The sequence below is a fragment of the Cebus imitator genome, unplaced genomic scaffold (assembly GCF_001604975.1).
Source record: "Cebus imitator isolate Cc_AM_T3 unplaced genomic scaffold, Cebus_imitator-1.0 Scaffold616, whole genome shotgun sequence".
Taxonomy (NCBI): domain Eukaryota; kingdom Metazoa; phylum Chordata; class Mammalia; order Primates; family Cebidae; genus Cebus; species Cebus imitator.
Genome location: NW_016107931.1, coordinates 445,025 through 468,719, shown reverse-complemented (window position 1 = coordinate 468,719; position 23,695 = coordinate 445,025). Strand labels below are relative to the sequence as shown.

The window sequence follows — 23,695 nt, the reverse complement described above, 5'->3', positions numbered from 1 at the left end:
TTTTTAAAGACAGAGTCTTGCTTTGTTGCCCAGGCTGGAGTGTAGTGGCTAGATCTCGGCTCACTGCAGCCTCTACCTCCCATGTTCAAGTGATCGTCCTGCCTGAGACTCCCGAGTAGCTGGGATTACAGATGCACACCACCACGCCTGACTAATTTTTGTATTTTTAGTAGAGACAGGGTTTCACCATGTTGGCCAGGCTGGTGTCGAACTCCTGACCTCAGGCGATCCACCCGCCTCAGCCTCCCAAAGTGCTGAGATTACAGGCCCTCAGTAAGACTTCTGAATAAAACTAACTTTAATAAAAGCTTGATTTTCTTTTCTGTGGTTGACAGAAGTCCCAGCTGTTGCCAACAGAATATATGTAAGTCTGCAGGTGAGTGCACCCAGGCCTGCCTCTAACTTTGGAAGTGTACCATACCCCTGTTCAAGTAGAGGTGAAACCTCTAAGACCCATATGAACTTGAACACAGAGTGGCAAGATACTAGATGACTGGCCCTATTCAGAAGTAATACTTCGTGATAAAAAAAAATATATGCATCCATGCTATCTGCAAGGGAGAATTTGACAAGAGAATTCAACTTCTTTTTCTCTTCCCTAAGCATTTCTGCTGTTTGGCCCCTCCTTGTGCTATAAAACAGGATCAGCACGGAGCCCAGCGTGGTACAGCTCTCTGACCCTCACTACTTTCAAACTTGCTTGCTTTTGTTCCAAGGACATAGGGTGAGAGATATGGAGTATTTCCCTCTGACCCGACCTTTTTTCTTCCTCGATTTATTGAAGTATGACTGACGAATGAAAATTATGTATGTTTAAGATGTTCAGCGTAATGATTTGATATTGGTGTATGTTGTGAAATGATACAACAATTAAGCTAATTAATACATCTGTCACGTCACTTAGTTATATTGTGCATGTGTGGGCGTACATGCATGGATGTTGAGAACACTTTAAATAGTGGCTTCGCTTAGCAACCTGACTTTTTAAATCACAAGAGAGGATGTTCCAGATTGTATTGCCAGAGCTGAGCCCAGATCCTGAGCCCTGATCCTGAGAGACAGATGCACAAATATGTTCTTTAATACATTTAGTTTTGTATGCGTTTGTGATTTGTGGAACCTCTAAATTGTAGGGTCAGGGCAGGGCCTCCTTGTCAGGGGTTAAGGGCAATATTGAACTTATTCTGTGCTTTGAGACAGGCCTTTTCAGAGTCAGGGGAATCTCCTGTTTTAGGGCAGTGGCATGAGGTGAAGGAGGCTGAGACCCGCTGCAGGGACGTCCACACCCTCCCTGGGCCTCAGGCTCCCCATCTGTTCTAGAAGGGGGCTGGGCCTCAACAGGGCCGGCATCAGAGCATCTCACCAGCGCAGACATAAAGGGCGCCATTGAACTGCAGGCTCCTCGGCCACTGTCCTGACAAAGCCCTTTTCTCCTCGAGCCACAATGGCCCTGTCAGGCAGGTAGCAGGGCCTGCAGCATTGTCTCCCCAGAAAAGAACAACAGGGTTCACTGTCTGTTCCAGGCTCCGTCTCCCTGGGGAGGGCGGGTGGCTTTAGAAGGGTCTAACCCTCTAGGGACAGATGGGTTCTGCCCTTAGCCAGCCAGCGACTGGTGACCCAGCCACAACTCTTTTGGTCAGTTATTCTGGGATGAATAAAAAAACCAATTCACCAAAACCCAAGTTTTAAAACATGTAACTTTTCCAAGTGCATTTCCTAACGTTTTAGGTTACAGAGCGGTGCTGTCCAATACAGTAGCTACTAGCTGGCTGCTGAGAACTTGATGAGCCGCTCATCTGAATCGTGATGTGCCGTAGAAGAAAAAGCCGGCTCAGTTAGCATTTTGGACTAGATTGTTCTTTGTTGCAGGGGCTGTCCTGTGCTTGTAGAATGTTTAGCAGCACCCTGGCCTCTGCCCTCCAGATGCCAGAGAGCACACGCCCCTACACCCCGACCCCCACCCCAGTTTTGACAACTAAAAACACCCCCAGACAATTGCCAAAGTCACGCTGGGTTGAGAACCACTCAGATTTCAAAAACTTAGAAAAAGAAAGGGAAAATCTCATTAATGATGTTTCAATATTGATCACATATTGAAAGGATAATATTTTGGATGTATTGGGCTAAGTAAAAACATTATTAAGGCAAGGCATGGTGGCTCCTGTCTATAATCCCAGCACTTTGGGAGGCCGAGGCAGGCGGACGATGAGGTCAAGAGATTGAGACCATTCTGGTCAACATGATGAAACCCCGTGTCTACTAAAAATACAAAAAATTAGCTGGGCATGGTGGATGGTGCCTGAAGGCCCAGCTACTCGGAATGCTGAGGCGGGAAAATCACATGAACCTGGGAGGTGGAGGTTGCAGTAAGCCAAGATCATGCCACTGTACTCTAGCCTGGCAATATAGTGAGACTCTGTGTCAAAAAAAAAATTATTAAATTATTTTTTCCTACTTTTTTCACTCTTTATAAAGTGGCTACTAAACTATTTAAAATTACATATGTGGCTCATGTTATGTTTCCATTGGGCGTTGCTGTTCATAGAAGAAAAATCTGAGTGCCAGAGAGGGAAAGTGACCAGTGGAAGGTCACAGAGCAACAGAGAGGTAGTCAGGGCCCCAAGCAGGTTTTCAGAATGGCACCTGTAGGGTAAATGCACCTGGCACAATAACTTAAGCATACGCTTACAATGGCCCTGTATGGCAGACACACCTGGATGTGTGTTCCAAGCTGGGGAATCCGGGAGTGGCCAACCTGGAGACTCATTCCTTGTCTCCGAGGAACATCTGAGCTCCCCGCCTGTCCCATGGAATATGGACTGTACAGAAGACTGAAGCCCTGAAGTTTGAGATGGATAAAGGTTGCCAGCTGGAGGTCGTTAAGGGGCAGTGTTAAGTGAAAATGCGATATAAACTGCATGCAGTTTGCAAGTGGTTGTGGCTTTCGTGTCCAGCCCTTCACCACTGGGTCATCTTGTCCAGCCTGCCGCTGCTGGACTGTAGCTAAGGAGGATATCATGTCCAGCCTGTCGCCAGTGGACCTTTTCTGTAGGTAAGGATGATGTGGTGCCCTTACCTATCCTAGCCTGTCGTCAGTGGGCGGGTTTTCCTGTCCAGCTCGCCACTGTATGTAAGTCGCCTGTATGGAAGCCGCCAATCAAACCCCACTTCTCATTTGCTGGCTCTGGGCCTCTTCTTCAGCCCTTGAACCTGGTACCTTCCCTATTGAGGTTAATAGGGGTTCAGCTCAATAGCACCCCAGACCAACTCTGCTGCTCTATACAGCTTTACAACAGGAACTCCACCAATCAGTGCATTGTGTGTTTTCGGTGTGCTATGGTCAAAGGTTACTAGCGCAGGAGTAGAGAGGAGAGACATCACATTTGTGGCTCATGTTATGTTTAATCTTCACTTAATCTTTGCAACAACCCTGGGAGGAGACTCTGTTATTACATCTATTTTCCAGATGAGGAAACTGAAGTCCTGTGAGGACTCTTAGTCTTAACTTGAGAAGCGAAAAATCAAACCCAAATACTCTTTTCAATACCGCACATACTGCCGTGCAGTCCTAGGTCTAGTGAGACCTGGATAGGTCACCTCGTCTTCTTACATCCTAGTTGGGTAAGAGGACTGGGCAAGATATAGTCTGAAGTCCTTCCCAGCCTTGCCCAGCTGGTCTTCCAGGCAGGGTGGGGAAAGACAGATGGTTGTCACCTCCTTCAGGCTGACGGGAAGTCATGGAATCTGGATGGTCAGCATGCAGAGGCTGGCCCATCCCTTTTCAGGTGTGTCCCTGGGATGGCTTCTGTCCTCATAAAGAGCTTTGCCGACATCAGAAATAAGACTTGGAATGGACACATGTGTGCTTGCTCTGGTTCTAAAAAAAGCACCATTTCCAACAATGGGGTCCACTGGCATCAATAATGATTACTAAACCAACACTGTACCGAGCTCTGTGTGCTAAGCACTTAGCAGACATCACCTCATGTGCTCTTACAATTCCTTACTCTGGTACCACTTTAAATCCCATCTTACAGATGAAAGAACTGAGGCTCAGAGAGGTGAAGTGACTTTCATAAGGTCACACACAGTGATAGAGAATTTCAAGCTGGGATTGTGCATTTCAATAACAGCTCCCTGAACTAAGGCACTGGTTTGATGAGGCCACTAGTTTGAGGATTAGCCCCCTTCCTGACCCTCCTCTGTGTGGGAAGACTGGGGCCATCCAGACACAGTTATATCGCCTTCTCCTCAGCCCTTCTCCAGAGTCAGAAAGGGTTTGTCTAATCCAGCCCCTTGGGTTTGAAGTTGCTGGGGAAACTGAAATACAGACAGGGAGCAAGCAAGGTCGTGTCTAACAGCACTCAGCTAATTTGTGGCAGAATCAGCACTTGACTCGAAGTCACTGGAATCCCAACCCAGCATATTTTTTGGGGGGCCGGGGGGGGACAGAGTTTTGCTCTTGTTGCCCAGGCTGGAGTGCTGTGGTGCAAACTTGGCTCACTGCAACCTCTGCCTCTCGGGTTCAAGTGATTCTCCTGCCTCAGCCTCCCAAGTAGCTGGGATTATAGGCTCCCACCACCACACCAGGCTAACTTTTGTATTTTTAGTAGAGACGGCATTTCTCCATGTTGGCCAGGCTGGCGTCTAACTCCTGACCTCAGGTGATCCTCCTGCCTCGGCCTCCCAAAGTGCTGGGATTGCAGGCATAAGCCACTGCACCTGGCCCCCAACCCAGCACTTTTATCTCTCTCTTTCTTTCTTTTTCTTTTTTTCTTTCTTTTTTTTTTTTTTTTTGAGACAGGGTGTCACTGTATCAACCAGGCTAGAGTGCAGTGGCATGATCTCAGTTCACTGCAACCTCCACACTCACCAGGCTCACGTGATTCTCTCACCTCAGCCTCCCAAATAGATGGGATTACAGGTGTGCGCCACCATGCCCAGCTAATTTTTATATTTGTAGTATAGATGGGGTTTCACCATGTTGGCCAGGCTGGTCTCAAACTCCTGACTTCAAACGATCTGCCCACCTTGGCCTCCCAAAGTGCTGGGATTATGGGCATGAGCCATTGCACCCAGCCTTTCTCTTTGCTTTCTGCGCAGAAAGGACAGACCTTAGGACCAATCATGAGTTAATAGTTTTTGGCCAGTTTTTAAAGGTGAGCCAGTGCACTAAGGTTTTCACAGGTGTTATCCCATTCAGTCCTCAAAACAAGCCTAAGAATTAGAGACTGCTATTATTCCCATTTTAGAGATGACAAAACTGAGGCTCAGGGAGATTGAGAAACTTGTCTGCTATTAAATAGTAGAGCCATAATGAAACCCAGCAGACTAATTCTAGAGCCAGTTTCTTCTCAGGCCGACCCAACTGCATCTATGGGATTCTCCCATCAAATATCTGCCTACAGGTGGAAGAATGTGGAATGACTGCCAAGGGCAGGGCTCACTCCAACGCACGCGTGTGGAAGTGCAGCATTGCTTGGCCTTGATGTAGGTGTGCAGAGAGCCTAATGCACTTAAGTTATGTATAAGAACTTCAGATCTTGTCAAAAACCAGCTATAGTTAAAGCAATATTAACTATTACTTGTTATACCACTTCCATGTTGCAGGCTCTTTACGCATATTGCCTCTAATCCTTACAGCAATCCCATGTTAGGATAACTTCATGGCACATGAAATTCATGGTAACTCCATAAAGTTACCCCAAATTTACAGCTGATGGCAGTGAGACTTTGTGAGGTCAAGTGACTTGCTCAGGCTCACACAGAGAATAAGTAGCTAAGCTGGGATTCACTCTGTCTTCCTTGTTCCCTACCGTTTGCTTCTTACTGGCAACTGTAAGGGCAGAAACCTGGTGGTGGAGGATCGAGGGGGACTGTAGTTCCGCTCATCCCCTGGGCCTGTGTGGACCTACAGCATTTGGTATACGGGAACAGATTGGGTAGGAACACAGTGAGCTTTGAGTGTGGCCAGAGGGAAGATTGATTCTAAAGTCAACTTGAGCATGAACGGCAAACTTAGGCTCTGCTTTCCCTCTCAGTTAAAAAAAAAAAATCTCAGACTCTGCTGTTTGACAGGCTGGTATAAAAAGAGACAGGAGATGTAACTTTCAGTCCCTATTCTGTCACTAACACACTGGGACCTGCAGCTGTTCCTTCCCACCTGGGCCTGTTTTCCCAAAATGCCCAATGAAAATGAGGAACTAGATCAGTGGCGTTTAAAACTTTTTTTTTTTGGTGGTATAGGGGTAGACAGCAAGCCTTTTTTTTCAGATAGAAAGTTACATAGGACAACATACAAACTTCTTTCAAGAGCAGCTGCTTTAGTTGATTTAGGCCCAGAGCCTGGAACCCTGTCCCCTTGGCCTCCATGCTGTCCCCCTGCTGACCCTCCCCTGTGACTGCCACGGAGGCATCCCCACCTATGCTGGGACTTGGAAGATCCCAGGTCAACAGCAGGGACCATGTGGCTTCCTATGCATATAGCATGTGCACTGGCCATGGCTTTTATGGAATGTTCCCTGTATAGAGAGTCTCATAAAGGGATGTCCAGAGATTCAGGACCTTCTCAGTTCTCCAGGCCTATTTGTCAGGGCCTGGGGTCATGGGCATGCTGTTGCCAAGCAGGTCTGAACGCTTATGCATGGGTGGTAGGGTCTGAGTTCCAAAGGGAAATTCCCACTCACTCCCGGGTGGCATGTGGTGTGAGGCGTGGAGAGAACGAGAGGTTTTATTTGCAAGTTCAGATGATATTGGCTTAGCCTCCTTCAGGGATCCTGGAGAGAAAGAGCAGGTTTGGAGTTGTGTATGGGTCTCAGTTCAGCCACACACAGTAGCTATGTGGCCTTAGGCAAGTTACTATCCTTTCTGGGTCTCTGCTGTATGATCTGGAAAACACAAATAATGCAACCAGGAGCAATGGCTCACACCTGTAATCTCAGTACTTTGGGAGGCTGAGGTGGGCGGATCATGAAGTCAGGAGTTCGGGACCAGCCTGATCAACATGGTGAAACCCCATCTCTACTAAAAATACAAAAAATTAGCTGGGTATTGTGGTAGGCGCCTGTAATCCCAGCTACTCAGGAGGCTGAGGTGGGAGAACTATTTGAACCCAGGAGGTGGAGGTTGCAGTGAGCTGAGATCAAGCCATTGCACTCCAGCCTGCATGACAGAGTGAGACTCCATCTCAAAACAAACAAACAAAGCCCCACAAATAATGAAGAGGATAGTGATAATCCTGCTGTGTGCGGAGTCTATGTAAGTGCCTCTCATGCATTACATCAGCAAAGCCACATGATAACCATATTAGGTAGGCACTGTATCATCCATTTTGGCAAGCAGGAAACCGAAGCATAGAACAGCTAAGCGACTTGCCCAAGTTCACACAGCTATAGCTATCAAGTGGCATAGCTAAGAAGCAAACTCATGTTTATCAGACTCCAAAGGCTACATTTTCATCTGCAACATTATCCCACCTTCTTCAAACAAAACCTGCTTCAAAGGGCTGTTTTCAGCATCATGAAAAACAATCTAAGTGATAATCACAGAGTTGGCGTATAGTAGGTGCTCAGCAAATGTGTTCCCTTTCTGTTCTTCATCTCCATGCTAACCAAAAGTCCCCGCAGGCTTGAAGGAGTTGATGATTGTTTACGAGCTCCTTTCTTTCTAGCAGGTGAAAATAGGGAAAGAGAAGAGAATTCTGTCCGATCTCAGAATAAATGAACTTTTTTTCCAAACAAGCTATTTTTTTTTTTTNCCCAGCTACTCAGGAGGCTGAGGCAGGAGAATTGCCTGAACCCAGGAGGCGGAGGTTGCGGTGAGCCGAGATCGCGCCATTGCACTCCAGCCTGGGTAACGAGTGAAACTCCGTCTCAAAAAAAAAAAAAAAGTAATTTCAATTTATCTTTTTGATGGCAGTTTATACTATGATAGAATCCAGGTCAAAAACCTTAAGCTTAAAATACATACTGATAAATTTTCTTCTTCCCTAAAACAAGACAGGAAAAAATCTGAAAGGTTTTGTGTAAGTTTGTTTCTACTGTTTTAGTTGCATTCTCTCGTAGGCAATTGCTTTGTAAATCGAGAGGGACAGAGTTCATCTCTAAAACCTCTTATACAAATTAGGAAAAAGTGTACCTGGGTGGTAACAAATCTAAGGTAGAGCAAAATCTTAAAAAAACCAACATTTTTTTTGGCTCCTAGACCACTTTATTTCACTTTCCAGCATTCAAAGAAATGTGATCTGCAAAAAACTAGATACAAAGTCCTTTTACTTCTTTACAAACTACTGTTAGTTCTCAATGAGTTTACATGCCTCACTTTTTATTCCAAGAAAAATCCCCATTGTGCAATACAAGGGTGTAATAGCTGTTACAAATACACAGAAACATAATAAAGATAACCAACACTGTTAGAGGAAGGAGCAGAGGAAAAAATCTGAGAAGGAACCTTTTCCACAGTGACCAGCAGAATGTCTTGTAGGTATCAATAACTGAAGACAAAACACATTGCTCACTTCACCCTATTTATCAAGTCATCCTACCTAAAATGACAACAGTTCATGCCTGGGACTTCTACAGGTTTTGCTAGTCCTCCTTCCTAGTAAAATGCCATTAGATTATTCCTAAGCTATTGCTCAAGTCACAGCCTCCCGAATATATTCTTAGGTTTTGTAAACAAGAATATGGTCAAAATGCAATACAATGGAAAATCGCTACAAGAGAATGAGATTTGGAAAGCCATGCTTAGAGTCTCCGAGCCACACAGCCGTGAGATCTTGGATTATATTTAATCTCTCACCCAGGAACATTATCCATTTACCTTGTAAAGTTGTGAGGAATGAACATATGCAAGATGCTATCACATGGTGGGACAATTTTCTCATCTGTAAAATGGGAATAATACCCACTTCCCAGGAGTGTTTTTAGAATTAAATATTTGAAAAGCACAGGGTTTGGCACAATAAGTCCTCAACAATATTGACAGCATTCAATATAAAGAGAAACAACCACAGAAGAGATCCGAAAGCAATTCATTCAACAGATGCAAAAATTAAAGGTCCTTTTCTGACTTACAATATTTTAGAGAACTACCAACTATTGTTATTGTATTTATATATGTATTCACCTATTTTTAAACAAAATCCCAACTCAATATGCAACTTAATTCTCCCCCTTAAATGTCTTAATTCAAAAGGAAATGGAGAAAGAAGGGAGGTAGAGGGCAAAAAAGGTTTATGAACTCTACGTATTCTTTTAAAAATACAGAGAACCTCTATCCATAAGAACCACCCACTATGTTAATGAGTGTGTAACTGTATACAACAAAATACTTTTTGTAATTAAATCTAGTCATTTTGGCTCTAAGTAAATTCTAGTTCCCATTATATCAATTTTACTATCTCCATGAAAATAAAGCTATAAAAACATTTCCCCGTTTGATTAAACAACAACAAAAATATAACAAAAGATGAAGCAAGTGAAAAAATTATGGACTTTAACCTAAGATCTGACACTTGCTGTGTGATCCTGGGCAAGTTCAAAAAAAAATTATAAAATAAAATACAGACAAAAGTACTATTTCATACCTCCCTTGAAAATATACCTCTGCTGTATTTTCAAAATTGCTATAAATTAAAAGCTTAAACTCCACTTCCAGATTTTTTGTTAATAATTTTACATGGAAAGTTTTAAATATGTGGCAAAAAGAAGACAAAAATCAAACATGATGGAATCAATGCATAGGTAAAGAAACATCCTAATAAGAAACTAAGGAATCCAAAACATTTCGTGATACTATAAAAGTTATTTATTCACTATACACAGAACACGTCCCCTATAAAATGTACATGTAAATCACTAAAAAGTATAATTTGGTGAACATTGTTTCAATTACAGAACACACTAAATCAGTTGGGATAACAGCTGTCTGCCTCAAAATAATCTAATTATAGCACCCAGTATCCTTTATATCTAATGCAAAGTTAAATACTTATTTTGGGGGTTATTTCCTAGTATGTGTTTGGTGAGGCAGAGTGAGCACTTTAATATAACTCTAGTATATTACAGTCACTGCACAATAAACCAGTTTATTACAGATTAAAACAAATCATTTTTTCGTTATTTGTAATATTGGGATCAAACAAATACTGGATACTTTTAAATGCCAGAATAACCACATAATTACTTATTCTTGATAGCATATCGGGTTCTATAATTACACTGATATGAATGGTGTAAAATATTGTTACGAATAATATACCTCAAACAAAACAACGAGGTGATACTGTAATGATTCACTAGATTGTGCTCAGTAGACATTTACCAAATAAGGGAATTATCTATTTTTCTCCTCAATTATCCAGTACAATGATTTGCCCATAGTAAGGGCTCAATAAATATTTGCTGAACATATTGACTAGTAAAGAGGTGAGAAGAGATGGGCCCTCTTAGCTGGATGTCAAATGTAATTCGAATTTACCTGGGAAGGAGAGTAGTTAAGGAAGATGTAAACTGCCATGTGGTGTACAAGTAATTAAATGCAGATGCCAACAAAGCAAATGATTAAGCAGAAAACACTGGCACCAAAATAAACAAAGGCAAGATTTGCCAATAATGGCGAAAATGGAACTTTTATATTGGACCATACCTTTTCCCACCCAATTCAGTTTGAGACAGACCAACAGAGGCACCGTAAGAGACTATGGCTGTCTTCCTTGATATTCAGACATCCTATTTTCCAATAATTTGTTATGGATCTGGTACCCACGAATCAATATAAACCTATTCATATTTAGGGATTAGTTTCCACAAGTACAAAGTTGAATTTCCTTTTATTTGTCCTAAAATGCTTACTTTCAAACTTGAAGGGACTTCAATTATTCCATGTAGTTTTCGATAACATTCTTTTATCTTTTCAGACCAGAGTCAAAATATTCGTACAGTATTCATACTGCAGCACCTTCCACCCACCCTTTGGTCGCTTGAACTGCCCTTCTTTGGTTCTTTTTCCACTTTCAGATCTTTCTTGATGTGTAGTAAGCAGAACTGTACTGGGTATTCCAGCTGCAGTTTGGTCTATCATTGTCGGAATGGCTTCTGCTACGCCGTGGTCTTCCAGTCGGTCTATTTCTGGGACTATACAATCTTCTATAGTTGTAATCAAAAGACCGGCTTCTTGATCTCCTTCTTTCGTAACTTCGGCTTCTTGAACGTCTGTATCTGTCATAATCATCATAGTGTGAAGAACTGTACACATTCCTCCCTTCCTTGGCTTTTATCTGATTTGGTGTCTTCTGATCCCCCTGGGCAAACTGTATTCAATCTGCCGTCCACAAATCCACTTTCTGTCCGAGTTATGTAAAGCATCTTCAGCATCACGAACATCCTCAAATTGAACATAAGCAAATCCTCTTGGACGGCCAGTGTAGAATAGAAATCAAGTGGAACATACACATCAACTATAGGACCATAACGACCAAATTCACGCCGTAAATCTTCAGACCTGGTGTCGTCGGCCACGTTCCTGACAAACAGAGATGTGTTTGGGGGACGCAGGTAGCGAGACATGGCGGCGGCGTGTCTTGGCCAGGCGTACTAACGGGTTCAGCAAACCAACCCAAGAGACAGGGTCTTGCTATGTTATCCAGGTTTAGTGCTGAACTCCTGGGCGTAAGTGATCCTCCTGCCTCAGTCTCCCAAAGTGATGAGATTGCAGGCGTTAGCCACTGTGCCTAGCCCAAATAAGCTTTTAAAATGAGTGTTTGCCAACTGTGTTCCATGGAATACTATTCCACATTGTTCTGTGTCAATGAAGTTTGGGAAATGCTACATCCTCAACCCCTCTCTTGAAGAGACCCATTGGACATTAGCATATTAAAGGCACTGATAAATCCTGCTGCAAAGAGTTCCACCTAATTTAGCTTAACCCTGACCACAGCCATAATACATATTAGCATCTTTTTCTAAAGAATACTCATGGAAGATAAGCTGATTCTTATCAATTAATACACATAAGGCAATTAAAGGCCAGAGAGCTTTGGATTTAGAGTTTAGGTCACACAGCTATCCAGTGGTGAATACTTTTGTACATGAAGACTTATTCTCAAATCCATTACTGAGATGCAGGGTAGAGTGGCAAGTAGAAGAAGGAACCTCAGGTCAGATAACCAGAGTTTATGTCTCGCCTCTACCATTCTTTAGCCTTGTGACCTTGAGCAGTTTGCTTAACCATCCGAGGCCTCAATCTCCTCATCAGTTACATGAGGTAATATGATACATACCTCATGATGCTAATTTGGGGATCCAGTGAGTTAATACATGGAAAGTATTTAGAACAGCACCAGGCATGAAGTCAGTTATTGGTATGCCTGTTGCAGTTTTGCATAAAAGGAAGTCCACCTGAGTATACGCGGTACCGAAGTCCTGCTGTCTGAGAATGCCTGCTGCTTGCCAGGGCTCACAGGGACTTGCTGGAGGGAGGCCAGGCCTTGGCTGGCAGCTCTAGGGAGGCCTGTTTTCCAGCCAAAGCTCCCAGGAGCTAAGTGCTCCTATCCTCCTCCCCGACCCGCTCCAGGGCCAGGCCTCGTGGTGCTGCCAGATTGGACGACATCCACATTTCTGTTTCGTCTCCCTGTCTCCTAAGCCCAGAGGAGTCCTGGTTGGAATTGCCAGTTTGTGAGGCTAGATAGGTCTGGAAGAAGGAGCCGAAAGAAGCAGTACAGCATCCTACAAGCAGCACCGGCTTTTGAACCAGACAGTCCTGGCACCAAACCCAGGCTATACACTTCCCAGTTGCATAATTTTGGCCAAGTTACTTAATTCCTTTGAGTCTCAGTTTCTTCATTTGTAACATGTGCATAATAATGGTACCTACTTCCTAAGTGTGCTGTGAAGTATGAGTAACAGCTAATGTTTACTATTTGCTTACTACATGCTATGCACTGTTCTAGCAGCCAGTGATAGCTAATGTCATAATAGACAAAATATCTGGCTTTATGGAGCTTAGTTCTAGTAATAGAAGGGGTAGATATGCCACAAATAAGTAAATTAGAAAATAGAATGTAATAATGGATATAGAGAAAGTAAAATATGGTAAGGGTCAGAGAATGAATAAAATGGTCTGGGAAGGCCTCACTGAGGTGGCGATATTTAAACTGAGATCTGATTGATAAGGAGTGAACTGTACTTAACAATCTGGGGGAGCAGCCTTCCAGACAGAGGGGACAGCTAGGCCAAAACCCCTGAGGTGAGAATGAGCTTGGTTTGCTGGAGGGACAGAAAGAGGGCCCTTATGATGGGGAGGGAGAGAATAGTATAAGATAAAATTATCCATCCTTACTATACACTCAAACAAATGAAGACCTATGTCCACACAAAAACTTGTACATGAATGTTAGCTCATAGCAGCATTATTTATAATAGCCAAAATATGGCAACATCCCAAATATCTATCAACTGATGAATAAATAAACAAAATGTGGCACATCCATGCAATGGCAGCCACAGAAAGCAATGAAGTACGAGACGCACCATGGGAGGCGTGGATGAGCGTTGAAAGCACTATGCTAAGTGGAAGACACCAGACACAGAAGGCCACATATATGATTCCATTTCTATGAAATCTCCAGAAGAGGAAAATCAAGAAAGGCAAAAAGTAAATGAATGTCCCCAGGGGCTGAGGGGAGTGGAGAATGGAGAGTGACTGCTAGGGGGGACCCTTGTTTTGGGAGTAAGAATCTTCTGGAATTAGTAGAAATGGTCGCACAACTTTGTGAAGATACTAAAAACCACTGAATGATATACTTTAAAAGGATAAACTTCATGGTAAGTGGATTATATCTCAGTCTTTAAAAAAAAAATCAGAGGGCTAGGAGGGCCAGCTTAGAATTAAACTGGAGACTGGGGGTGGTACCACTGTTATGCCACATTATGGAGGAGGATCCTAACAGAGAGAAAAGATAAGCAACTTGCGGGGGGCCACGCAGCTACAGATGGGCTGAGCCTGGCTTCAGAGCCCATTCTTTTATGTAAAATATTTCTGTAGCACGGGGGCTGGTATCCATCCATAGAAACTCAATATATGGGGCTAGGGTTTCAGTTTGCCGATTCCCTCCCCTCACTGAGATGCATCCTTCCCACCTGCCTCGTTCCAAGCAGAGAGACTAAGGACCTGCGTTCCTAAGTTCCTTTGCGCACTATTCACAGAGAATAGGGCACAAATGTTAAGTGTGTCCTTCCCTTTTGGGCAAGTCTACAGCAGCGACAGCCACAGCCTCCTCGGCTGCTCATTAACTCTCTGCCAACACAGTCACACTGGAAATTCTGGTTTGCGGGTCGGGCCTAGATAAGGGACCCCAGAGGAATCCAGAGCGTGGGGTAAGCTTTCTTCAGGCCTGTCGGGTGAGGCGGAGGGTTAAGCTGTCCCTCTGCTACCTAGGGCCTCCGCCCAGCCAGCGCGAAGGGGGATGGCCTGATGTGCAAGGGCCTGCAGGGCTGGGCAGAGCTCCGCCCACCAGGGCGAGGGCACAGCCGCCGCCTCGGGATTCGCTGCACACAAAGGCGCTGGCCCATAAAAAGCCACGCCTTTTTAAACAGTCGCGCTAAAGCTCAAGAAGTGATCATTACCTGCATTTTGCTCCCCATAGAAAAAAATGTAGCTGTTTGTTTGCAGCCAGCCCAGTAAATACGCTGGTGCCTCCCTTTCTCGAGGCCTGCATTTCCAGAAAGCCTGCGCTGATAGAGCGGTCTGACCTTTAGTTAAACCCCAACAGAACCAGGAATAAGTAGTCTTTATTTTAAGGAAGGCCCTCACTAGTAATTTTTAACTTTTTAGGAGCTCCAGATCCCTTTAAGAATCTGACAAAAAGGGTCAACACTTGCCCAGAAAGAGGCACACACCACTTTTGCACTGAATTTCAGAAGGACACACAGATCAATAACCCTTGGCTTTTGGCCAAAGGGGGGAAACATCCTATATTTTTGAATGCACTTTTTTTTATTGAGGCAGAACTTCACAGAATAGTGCACAAATGTTTGGTGTGAAGATCAGTGGGTTTTCATATACGCATACATTCTGCCATTCAGATAAGATATGGAACATTTCCAGCCCTCAGAATGACCAAAAGAAATTTTGGCTTTTTTTTTTTTTTGAGACACATTTTCCCTCTGTGGCCCAGGCTGGAGTTCAGTGGCACAATCTCGGCTCACCGCAACCTCTGCCTCCCAGGTTCAAGTGATTCTCCTGCTTCAGCCTCCCTAGGAGCTGGCTTTATAGGCACATGCCACTACACCCAGATAATTTTTGCATTTTTAGTAGAGAGGCATTTTGTCATGTTGGCCAGGCTGATAGCCATCCAGAAATTACATATACATACCACAACACGGAGTCACATTATACAGCTTTTATTTCAAGCTGCTTTTCTCCTAGCAACGTGCCTTAGAGACTTTTTCATGTTAGTACATTTAATATACTTATTTTTAGAATACTGCATCCTTTTAGGATAATGTACAAATATTCCTAGCTCATTTAGTTACGTTTCTACTGATTATCAGTAGAACAGGCTGTTTCCAGTTTAAATATTATAAACTCTGCTGTGTGGACGTTACCTCTTTACACATGTCTGTCTCTGTAGGATAAACTCTGCAAGTGGAATTGTTGGGCTACAGGATAGAACGATTCAAAAGGCCTCTGGTAGGCTGAATATTCACAATCCCCACCCATATCTTGATTCCTGAAACCTGTAAATTTGTTACCTTACATTGTAAAACAGATTTTGTAGATGCGATTAAGTTAAAAATCCTGAGACAGGGAGAGTACCCTGGGTTTTCCAGGTGGATCCAATGTAGTCACAAGGGTCTTTATAAGTGGAAGGCAGGTGGGTTGGCGTCAGTGGGAAAGGTTACGAGAGGACGGGAGTGAGGATGGAGGTGATGCAGTCAAGAGCCAACAGCTTCTAGAAGCAAGAAACAGAAACGAGTTGTTCTCTGGTGCTCCAGAAAGAACCAGCTTTGCCGACACGTTGATTCTCGTCTGGTGACTAAGAGACTTATGTCTTTTTGTGTGCATAATTGTAAGTAATACGTTTGTGTTGCTGTTAAGTTCGTGGTAATTTGTTACATCAGCGTTAGGAAACAGGGCTGCATCCGCTCTCATTTTTACCAAGACAATAGGAGGGTGCTGGGGTTCCAAATCTTGGCCAAAGTTCCCAAATAGACTCTTTAAATGTTGCCAGTTTAGAGCAGAAGTTTGAGAATGTGAGACTGTCTGCAACTCAGTGTTTTCTGAAGAAGAAAAGCAAAACACATATATATGTGCCTGTAATTTGAGAGTGCTAATGGACCCCTTAAGGTTAGAGGCTTTTTTTTGGGGGGGGGGTTTCTGGTTCCCCTTCCCTTGCCATCTCCCCCAAGGCAGGCTGTGGTTCACATCCATGGTTCCAGGGCAGGGATAGTCCTTAGAGGTCACTTGGGGTACTATGCTCATTTTAAAAATAAAAAGGCAGAAAAGGTAGAAAAGCTGGGACGGGATGTGAGTTTCATGACTCCCAGTGCAGTGTAGTTTTTTGTTTTGCCTGTACATCCTCCTCAGCAAGGGAGGAGGAAATGTGGGTCTGGGCTGAGGTTTGGGAGACCCCTCATGTCACAGGTGAGTCCAGTTTTAGGAAGCACTCAACCCCAGGCGGTAAAGGCCTCCCGCAGGCTCGTCTTCCCCTCTGCTGGGGAGGGAGATGCACACATACAAGACCTATCCAGAGACTCCTGGCCTCAGGCGTCAGGTCCTCAGAACGAACTCTGGGTTCTGAAGAGCTAAAGAGGGGCTGAGATGGGGAAATAGACCTTCTCGCCACTGGTCTCAGGAACGACCCTTTCCCACCTCTGGGCTTTCTGGGCTCTGCCATAGTCGCCTCTAACTGGTTGTTTCTTCCTTATCTAGGCTTTTTGATTGCTGAATCTGTTGGAAATAGCTTTGAACTGAATGGGGATTAGGGGTGATCGAGATCTTCCAAGATTATACTTCCACCTTCTCTGGGGAATCTTGAGTGGAAACCCCAGTTGGAAAGTAGGAAACGGGACACTGACGCCTGGCTGCAGAGGGTAAAAACAAGTGCCTTCAGCTGACGGAAACCTTTTCTATCAGCACCAGTTAGTCATCACTGACAGTGTGCCGGGCATTGTACCAAGGCAATTCTTACATACTACCATGCATTTTTTTTCTAACAACCCAAGAAGCAGGTGTTATCACTGTTACTATTATTTTGCAGATAAGGAAGGAAAAAGATGCTCAAAGATTAAGAACTTGCTAGTTCCTGGCAGAGCTGGGTTTTCAACAACCCAGCTCTTAACCAGTTACTCTCTTCCGCCTGGATTCTTGGTTGAGTTGGGTCCCAAAAGAGAAAATTGACACCGCCAAACCTCACGCTCAGCCCTGACTCTGTCCCTCTGTGTCTGTCCTTGGTCCTCTTGCCTCAACCCTACCTCCATGGTCCTGTTTTCTGCAGCACAATATAGTATACCCATAATACTTACAGCCAGTGCCAATTGGCACTTTATTTTCTTGTATGGCAGCTGCTGTTTTAAGGCAGGTTAACTTCTTGATACCAGTTATATGGCAAGCTTTTCTTTTTTCTTTTAAGGGGAAGGAAACAGGGAGAAATGGATTCATTCAGATGACATAAATGCAGCACTTTTGTGTCACCCACTGCAAATGGCACTGGCACTATGATCGTAAGACAGGCAGCCCCTATACTCGTAGACGGTATTGATTAAATAGTCACACAATTAACACTGAATTACAATTTTGATAAGGGGTAAGAAGGTCAAAGATGTGCTTAGAGAATATTTCACAGAGCACCTGGAACACAGGCATCCAGGAGGAAGAGGAATTGTGAGACTTGCAGGATGATAGAAGGCCGTAGTCTGTGAAGACAGGGAGGGGAGGTGGGAAGGGGAGAGATGGGGGGAGGGGAGGTGGGAAGGGGAGAGATGGGGGGAGGGGAGCGGGCAGTGTGGTTGCTTAACCTCTGTTGTGTTCTGAGTCCTTGCTTATAAAATGGGGATGATATTTGTACCTCAGGGTTGGGTGGAATAAAGGGACATGAGAATATGCGATAGCAGTAGACGGGCTGAACTCAGCTGCCCTGGCTCGGGTCTCCCCATCCCCACTGCAGTTCAACCCAATTTGCTTTCTCCAGCTCATTCCCGGGTTTGGCTCCTTGCCAGAAAGCCTATTAGAAAAGTTCCAACCAGGGACTCTTTGATTTCCTCTTTTCCTGTCAGTCTGAAACTCCAGAAGGCAGAAATCCCTGGTTTTATTCTGGCTAATGAAGGTGGAGCTTGGGGGCCGCATATTTTTCTCTCCGATAGCATCTCACAACGTAATTTCCCAGGGAAACCCTCCCCTATCCCTGTTCTGCCGGAAGCTGTGGGCTAGCCAGACAGTGATACATCTGTGATCCCACCGGACTCAGCCCAGAAACGAGCCCAGGCGGAGAAAATTAGAGTAAATCAAACCATATGGGGAAGTGAACTGGCTTTGGGGGCTGCTTGTTCTCCTTGCATAGAGGGAAACAAATACGTCTTTCTCCCTTTCCCACCGTGGGCATTGTTGTCTTTAGGGGTGCTGAATGCAGCTTAAGAGCCAGCCCCCTCGCAAAGTTTCTAGGGTGTGGGGCAGAAGTACCACATACCATATGTCTCCAAATAATTAAAAGTTCCATATCACACCAATAAACGGTTGAAAATATGCTCTGTCTTCCTAACTTGACAAAATAGACCATTATAACACAAAATAAGGTATATTTAAAGTCATGGTTTTTCTGTGACTGGAAGTTGGCAAAAATATCAAAGATCACTGAATTTAATTATCATAGCATATTTCCGGGAGTTCTGTTCCTGTGCCAGTGATATTTGAATGAAGACACAAGTAATTTATATGATTCTATGCATTCCTTCTCATTTTTCCTTCATTTAAGCAAACTTATGTTCCTAAAATCTAGATTTTTATGTAGTTTGTGTTCTATTGTCAGTAATGCCAAATTAGATGAAACTTTCTTGATTCATTGCAGCTCTTTTTTTTTTTTACCCCCCCAAATCAACTTTGATTTGGAAAAACTGCTCTGATAAGGAGTTGCACCTGGAATGGTCAACCAACGTTTGGGTTCATTGCTGAATCTTAAGAGGCTCGTGGGAGGCTAAATATTCACATTCAGGTATTCATTTTACATACTACATTGGCCTCCTGTAATGAGGCCACATGTACAGAAAGCCCTCATATAACATTGTGGAAAGGTTCTTGGAAACTGTAGCTTTAGGCAAAATATACAGGTCCTCGAATGTCATCATTGGTTCAATATCATTTTGTTATAATGTCGTTGAGGAAATAAAAACTGGTTTTGTGTAGTTTTGCTGAAACTTGCAGTTTCCAAGAACCTATTGATGTTTAGTGAGACTTACTAAAAGCATTATCACAGAAAATTACAAAAAATTCCTTATCATACAATTTTCCCTGTCTCTCAAAACAATATCTAGATCATACAGTATTTCTTTAATTGTTCTTTCACATTTTTCAATTCTGGGATATTGTAAGGAAACCGCCTTAAAAGCTGTGTTTTCCTCAATTTGTTCTAACCTTTTTCAATCAAGATTGTACCATGACCTGTAATGGTCAAAAAATGGTTTATAAACAAGTTAGATTGGGAGTACTTGTATGTGAATCTTCTCCTTCATAGTCATGTAAAACAATCTTTTTTTAATGTTTTGGTTTCTTTATATTTCATTGGAATGCCATTTTTGTTGTATATTTCACATGCATTTTTATTTGGGAAAGCAGTTTCTAAAACTTGTAATACTTTAATTCTCAGACAAACTTAGATTCCTTTTTTGTAGTAATAGTGAAAAATAGTTCATACTAAATAACTATAGATGGTGCTCATTCAAAATTATTTTTATTGTCTCCCAAGATAACAATTTCATTATTTTTCTTTTTTAAATTTTTTCCCCACAATTTTACTCTTGATTTGAGGATCCTCTGTTGTTTTACTTAACTCATTTAATGTGTCTTTGACTTTTCCCAAACTAAATCTAAATACTTTAATGCCATTTTGTCAGCATTTCCTTCGAGCACGTGAAAGTGGTTTCAGTGTGAATTCTGATGTTTCATCAAAGGTTCTCTTTTAGCAGATCCATAAAATATTTTACTTAATCTTTTTTATTCTAAAAATTGACATAATTCTAGGTACAGTTGTAATTGTGTCTCCTAGGAACAAATTTAAACTATTTGCTATGCTTGGTAGAAAAAATACCCCTGGATTTTCAGCTAAAAGTTAATGCTATTTCTGTGGGCTTGCCCTAACAGTTTTTTAAATAAATGTCTAAAGTTGAAAGTTGATTTCTCTTTTTAGTTCTCCTTTATGTGTTTTCTCTTACCCAAGTAAGAGCTCCACAGCTCAAACTTCTCCACAGTTCCAGGGAATACTCATCCCTGATATCAGTGGTGGCACAATCCACAAATGTTTGCTGTGCTTGGATGCAGTAGCATTTTGTCTCAAGGATGTGCACAAGAGATTAAAAAGATTCCACGGGGGGCCTGAATGGTGTCAGTCACAGAGCAGATGTTTAGAATTGCACTAAGCTAGCACTGAGAATAGATGCTGAGTGACAATAATGCCCACTCATTTGACATTTAGGGCCTGGTGAAGTGTGGGGCTTGGAGCAGAAACGTGTTTAATCTAGACTGGTGTTGATCAGGGCCACGGTATGTTGTTGGTAGATTACGTCTCTTGGTGCTCTCATGCTTCTCCCTCCATGTTCATGAGTTCAGATTCTCATTTTTTTAGGTTTATGCTCAAATGAAACCTCTTCCATGAAGGCCTCCCTGATACAGCCCTTACCTTATCAATCTTATCCCAGCAGGAATATCTTTCTCTTTCCTTTGATCTTCCAAATACCTGGTGTGGCCTTCTCTTAGGATCGTACAGGATGGAGTTACTGTACATGTCGTTACATACTTTAGTGATTAAGAGCTTGGACCTGGATCCAGACTCACTAGACTCTGAATCTTAGCTTCGTTCTTTACCAATTGTGAGACTTGTGCCTAAGTATCTTCATCTGTAAAATGGGAGTAAATAATAGTACTTATCTTCTACAAGTTTTTGTGAGGTTTAAATAAAGTGTTGAAAGCTCATTTTCTGATGGGTGGCATGGAGAAAGCACAATAAATGCTAGCGATTATTAGATTCCCCATGTTCTCCACATTTTAGTAGAATGTGTACATGTTTTATTTCTCCTATAGCTCCTAAGTTCCCTCGGGTTTGTGATCATGATAGATTTTTCCCTTGTTCTTACTGTGATAAAATACACACAAAATCTACCATCTTAAATTTTTAACTGTAAAGTTTAGTTATACTAAATTCATGTTATTATGCAGCCATCATTAACATCCATCTCCAGAACTCTTCATCTTGTATAACTGAAACTCTGTACTCATTAAATGAGAACTTATTCCCCCCTCCCCGGCCCCTGGGATCCACCATTGTTTGTCTCTGTGAAATTGACTACTCTAGGTATCTCGTACAAGTGGAATCATGTAGTATTTATCCTTTTGTGACTCACTTATTAGACTTAATGTCCTCAAGGTTCACCCATGTTGTAGTATATGTCAATTTCCTTTTTAATGGCTCAATATTCCATTGCATATGTGTATATATCACCTTTTGTTTATCCATTCATCATCAATGAACTCTTGGGTTGCTTCCACCTTTGGCTGTTATATGTAATGTTGCTGTGAATGTGGGTATACAAATATCTGTCCGAGTCCCTGCTTTCAATCCTTTTGAGTGTACGCCCAGAAGTGGAATTGCTGGATTATATGATAAATCTGCTTAGTTTTTTGAGGAGCTGCCATACTGTTTTCCATAGCAGTAGTACTATTTTATATTGTACCAATGGTGTACAGGGTTATGATTCTCCACATCCTCACCAACATTTATTTTCTGTTTTTTTGGGAATAGTCATCCTAGTGGATGTGAGACGATACCTTACTGTTTTGATTTGCAGTTCCCTATTAGTTGAACATGTCTTTATATGCTTATTGGCCATTTGTATATCTTCTTTAGAGAAGTATCTATTAAAGACCTTTGTCCATTTTTTAAATTGGATTGTTGAGTTCTAGGGGTTCTCTATGTATTCTGGATATCACTCCAGACATATAATTTGCAAATATTTTCTCTCATTCCATAGGTCACTTTTTCACCTCTTAAATAGTGTCCTTTGAGGCACAGAAACCTTTTTGTGATGTCCAACTGGTCTTTGTTGTTGTTGCCGGTGCCTTTGGTGCCACATCCAAGAAATCATTGCCAAATCCAATAGCATGAAACTTTTCCAGTTTTTTTCCCTAAGAGTTTTATTGTTTTAGTTCTTATATTTAAATCTTTGCTCAATTTTGTGTTAATTTTAGTATATGGTATTAGATAAGGGTCCAACTGAATTCTTTTGCATGTGGACATCCAATTTCTAAGCACCATTTGTTGAAAAGACAGTCATTTCCCTATTGAATGGTCTTGGCAACCTTGTGAAAATAATTTGACCATAAGTGCAAAGATATTTTTCTAGGGCCTGTATTCTATTCCATTGGTCTATATATCTGTCTTTATAACAGAACCACATTGTTTTTGTTGTTGTTTTAAAGCAATCTCCACCTTCCGGGTTCAAGCAATTCTCCTTGCCTCAGCCTCCCGAGTAGCTGGGACTATAGGCATGTGCCACCACACCCAGCTAATGTTTATATTTTTTAATAGAGATGGGGTTTCACCATGTTGGCCAGGGTAGTCTCTATCTCTTGACCTCATAATCCACCCACCTTGGCCTCCCGCAGTGCTGAGATTACAGCGTGAGCCACCACACCCAGCCCACGCTATTTTTATTACTATAGCTTTGTAAAAAGTTCTAATATCAGCAAGTGTGAGTCTCCCAATTTTGTTCTTTTTCAAGGTTGTTTTGGTTATTGAGGGTCCCTTGAAATTCCATATGAACATTAGAATAGATGTTTCTATTTTCAAAAAACATCATTGGGATTTTTATAGAGATTGCTTTGAATCTGTAGGTGACTTGGGTAGTATCAATATCTTAACAATATCAAGTCTTCCAATTCATTAACATGGTGTGTCAATCTGTTTCCACACTGTTAGTAAAGACATACCTGAGACTGGGCAATTTACAAAAGAAAGACGTTTAATTGAACTTATAGTTCCACTTGGCCAGAAAGGCCTCACAATTGTGGTGGGAGGCAAGGAGAAGCAAATTACATCTTATGTGGATGGCCACAGGCAAAGAGACAGCTTGTGCAGAGAAACTTTTTTAAAAACCATCAGATCTTGAGACCCATTCACTATCACAGGAACAGCATGGGAAAGACCTGTCCCCATGATTGAATCATCTCCCAGCAGGTCCCTCCTACAACACATGGGAATTATGGGAGCTACAAGATGAGATTTGGGTGAAAACACAGAACCAAACCATATGACATGGTATGACTTGCCATTTATTTGTGTTACTTAATTTCTTTTAGCAGTGTTTTACAGTTTTCATTGTGCATATCTTTTATTTCCTTGGTTAATCCTGAGCATTTTATTCTTTTTGATGCTACTGAAAATGGAGTTTTCTTTATCTTCTTTTTTTTTTTTTTTTTTTTTTTTTTTTTT

At 42.5% G+C, this 23,695-nt stretch overlaps 1 pseudogene across 1 annotated transcript; it reads right to left on the bottom strand.

Annotated features, from left to right (window-relative positions):
• Nucleotides 1-9,789: 9,789 nt before the first annotated feature.
• Nucleotides 9,790-11,771, bottom strand: LOC108295045 (annotated as a pseudogene). The gene has a single exon (XR_001821248.2). The product of XR_001821248.2 is annotated as a serine/arginine-rich splicing factor 10-like (transcript).
• Between the last annotated feature and the right edge of the window lie 11,924 nt (nt 11,772-23,695).